At 39.7% G+C, this 4,265-nt stretch overlaps 1 long non-coding RNA gene across 2 annotated transcripts; it reads left to right on the top strand.

Moving 5' to 3' along the window:
• Positions 1 to 725: 725 nt before the first annotated feature.
• Positions 726 to 2,489, top strand: LOC131538158 (uncharacterized). Of its 2 annotated transcripts, XR_009270491.1 has the most exons (4): positions 726 to 838; positions 1,344 to 1,512; positions 1,601 to 1,962; positions 2,070 to 2,489. It is a non-coding gene; the product is annotated as an uncharacterized LOC131538158 (long non-coding RNA). The 2 variants fall into 2 exon arrangements; XR_009270490.1 differs by having other exon boundaries at positions 1,601 to 2,489.
• The last annotated feature ends 1,776 nt before the right edge of the window (positions 2,490 to 4,265 follow it).

Genomic DNA, 4,265 nt, shown 5'->3' with positions numbered 1-4,265 from the left:
GTATGTGTGCTGTGCATATTTATTATGTATTAGAGATGCGCGGATGAGCTCAAACGTCACCCGAATCCGCTGCTTCAAATAAATAATCCGCCCGCCACCCACCCGCACCTATATTTTTCTCTGATTTAGATAACCGACCCGACCCGCACCCGATTGTCACATTACAATGATTCTAATTAGACTAATTCTTAGTTTTGCACGATGATATGATGAATGGATGGTTAATTTTTAACAGCAGATTCAGTGATGTGAGAGCTGATCTGCGCATCACGTCAGCCGCGCATTACGGCTCCGACGCGGCCACCGGAGCTGATCACTGTCGCTCTTGTCAAGTCAATGCTTGTGTTTATACCCATAGATATGCATATATAATATACCAGCCACGTTTCAGAAGCATTCCAGAATCTCGTGGTCTCGCGAATCCAGTTGCTTCGCTCCTGATGTGATTTGGCACCGCGTGGAGGACGGAACAAAACGTCGTCGGAGCCGTAAGGGGTAACGATAACAGGCGAATACAATCATAATAGGCTGCTTTTAAATGAACATTTAATTAAAAAACAAAAGTTCTTCTTTGGCCAGATTATAGTCAACACTTTCTTAATAGCATAACCACACGCTTTACTCAATTCAAACTTTATCTGGAATGCCACTGTATCTGTCACTGCAACTTCCCGAACAGACGAACACACAAAAATGAAATCTGTGTCTGTCTGCCTGATTGGAGCTAAACTCTACAGGACAGCGGCACTCCAGGACCGATGTTGCCTATCCCTGGTGTAGACCATGTCAAGCCAGCAGATCATCAGTGAAGGAGCAAAATTAATGCACTCCAATTGTGGTATGCCTTTCCATCACGCATTTATTTATTATTATTTTTTAGAATTTAATTAGAAATAACAATTAAGTTATAGAATTAAATAAGAACAGTTTGATCATTCCCAAAAAGACTTGATTTATACTTCTTAAAATTGCAGTACATTATTTTGTGTCTATTTAATTAACTCTATGTTAAACAGCCTTTCGAGCTTGTGGGGTGGATCTGATTAGCATTGACGGACAATGGCAACCAATACATTTGTGTTATTATTGATTATATGACCAAGTGGCCCCAGGCTTATCCCCTGAAATCAAAGGCTGCAGATTGCCTGTTACAATTTGTGCATCAGTTTGAGGCACCTAAGAGAGTCCTCACAGACCAGGGAAAAGAGTTTGAAAACACAGTCATACATCAAAAATGAATAAATTATTAAACTTTTTAGCAACTTTTTTTCAGTATACACACCTTTCATCTTTTCCCTGAGAACTTTAAGAAACATTGTGCTATTGTGTTATTATAATGCCAGATCTCTTTGCAAGCTTGTCAAAGACAAGCCCAATGACTGGGACAAGCACTTGGATGCCGTTATGTTTGGGCTTCGCACAAAGCGGCAGATGACAACAAAGTACTCGCCATACTTTTTAATGTTTGGAAGAGAGGCCCATTACCCTTCCAAAATACCTGAGCACTATTGGGTAACTGCAGATTGTTACATTATTCCAATAATTATCATTAATAATAAATAGCACTTTTTTTAACAGTATTGTCCTGCACTTTTTTCAGATTGACAAGAGTGTGGAGGGCACATTGTCAGTTGAGGAATTAACCTAATTGGATATTGCCATCAGTGAGGTTTTGACTGAGGCTCATGCACATACCAGAGCTTCACAAGAGAGGGATAGGCGACAAACACAACAAAAGAAAGCCCTGAACAAATTCAAAGTGGGGGACAGAGTGTGGAGGCAAAATATAAGGAGCCAACAAGAGGAGGTCAGTAGTTCTGCTACTCTAACAAAATTTGCTCACAAGTTAAGAAGAGTTTGCAGATCAGCCATGAAGCGTTTGGAAAACAGGGGCGCGTTAAAGATTGGTGGTAACAGAGAACTTGTGGAAATTGATGAAGTAAATTTAGGCACAAAAGAAAAGTAAGTGCTATTATGTCAATTAACTATTGTTTTTATGAAAGACTATTGACTGCTTATTGTTTATTAGTGATTATGTAGTCTAATATTCTGTGTGTGTGTGTGTGTAGTACAACAGAGCAAGGTTCCCAAGGTCAAACAATCGACCATCCTGGCCTTTTTAAATGCTGGGAATCCATGGAAAACGCAGAAGACCAATCTTAAAACTTGTCAAAAGAAGGTCATGACTCGGGCTCCTGCTACACATTGAGAAGCATGTGGGACCACAATTGTAAGTGACCACTGGCGAGCATATAACTGCCTTAGTGGCCACGGCTACAACCGTTTGCCTGTGAACAAGAGGATCCAGCAACAGGAGCTCACACTCAACACATCAAACGACTGTGGGCAGCTTGCAAAAGTGAAGTCTGGAGAATTCAGACACATTCAAAGACCATCTGCATGTTATTCAGTGGGTCTACTGGAGAGGAACAATGCACAGAGATGGCCCTCTTGGAATGTTGTTCCATGATATTCGTAAAGAAATTCAGATTTTCTGTATCTTAGGGCAAAGGGTTTATTCATTTGGTTGTGGAAAAAATAAATAAACAAAAATGTTATAATGTATTAGATTGTTTTTCTTATGTTATATAGTAAAACTTTTTGTTTGTATTATTTAAAAAAAATATAATACAGAATAACTGCTAAACAAACCAATGTAATTAAGAACCTCAGTATCGAAACAGGGCTAAAATTGCCATTATTAGTACTGTATTGATGGCAGTTTAGCCATAATTATTGGCATATTCTGGTCAATAAACTTGAAAATCACTCAATAAGTGTCATAATTAATGTGGATATAAGTTTAACATTAGAACTTTAGAACCTGATGCATCAAATAGTCATTATTATACTATTTTAGCCATATATAATTGCAAACCAGCAGTAATTAAACATAATTACTAGCTTATTGTTCATATACCGTCCTAATGCACGGTGAGGAGGAGAGTTTGAGTGGCCAAAGACATGCCCACGGTTAAATATACTGCTGGATCTTTAATGCTGTGGGCCTATTTTTCAGCCGGAGGTCCTGGACCTGATACATGGCATTATGGATTCAATCAAATACCAACAGATAAAAAAAATCGAAACCTGACTGCCTCTTTTAGAAATCATAAAAAAACATCAAAATCAATACACAAGTGTGTCACTGAGCACAAAATGAAGCTTCTGCCATGGCCAACCCTATAGAAAATGAGTGGGGTGAACTGAACCAGGAGTGAATGCTGAACCACCAAATGGTAACTCAGATTTGGAGCCTTTTTGGCAAGGTGGAGATGGACCTCTTTTTGTCGCAAGTTTAAACTCAGTGCCCCCTGTGAGGGAGTGTGGGATTTGCCTCCTGTTGGTAGTCTCGTTCTGGCCATCCCAGGCGTGGCTTTCGGAGCTGAGCTCCCTGGTGGAAGGGTCCCTGTAGGAGATCTGTTGTCTCAGCTCCAGGTCAAGATTTGGAGTCCTCAAAATGGGATTTGGAGGCTGTGGATGTGGCAGATCAGGGGCCATCGCTAATGGCTTCTGGTCTTCCCGCTGATGTCCGGGAGACCGTTGATGCTTGCGTGCCTTTTGTATATTTCTAAGTGGAAGGTCTTTGCGTCTTGGTGCATGGCTCGTGTACTGGATCCAGTCAGATGCCTGGTTGGTTCAGTGCTGGAATTCCTGCAGGATAAGTTTATGGCTGGTGAGTAGGCATACATGCCTGTATTTGGTAATGCGATATATCACGGAAATGAATATGCACAATATTGTTATCGTGGGCACTTCAAAATACAGAGAATAACTATTTATTACAATTTATTCAGAATTTTTAATGCATTTTAACTGGTCAAAAAAAAAATTGCCTGCCTGCAGTCCAGATCTTTCACCTATAGAGAACATTTGGCGCATCATTAAATGAAAAATACGTCAAAGACGATCACGACCTCTTCAGCAGCTGGAAACCTATATCAGGCAAGAATGGAACCAAATTCCAACACCAAAACTCCAGAAACTCATAACCTCAATGCCCAGACGTCTTCAAACTGTTTTGAAAAGAAGAGGAGATGCTACACCATGGTAAACATGCTCCCGTCCCAACTATTTTGAGACCTGTAGCAGGCATCAAATTTGAAAAGAGCTCATTTTGAGCATAAAATTGTAAAATTTCTCAGTTTAAACATTTGTTATGTCATCAATGTTCTATTGTGAATTAAATATTGGCTCATGTGATTTGAAAGTCTTTTAGTTTTCATTTTATTCAAATTTAAAATACGTCCCAACATTTCCGGAAT

The sequence above is a fragment of the Onychostoma macrolepis genome, chromosome 03 (genome assembly GCF_012432095.1).
Source record: "Onychostoma macrolepis isolate SWU-2019 chromosome 03, ASM1243209v1, whole genome shotgun sequence".
NCBI lineage: Eukaryota > Metazoa > Chordata > Actinopteri > Cypriniformes > Cyprinidae > Onychostoma > Onychostoma macrolepis.
This window is presented reverse-complemented; position numbering and strand designations above follow the sequence as displayed.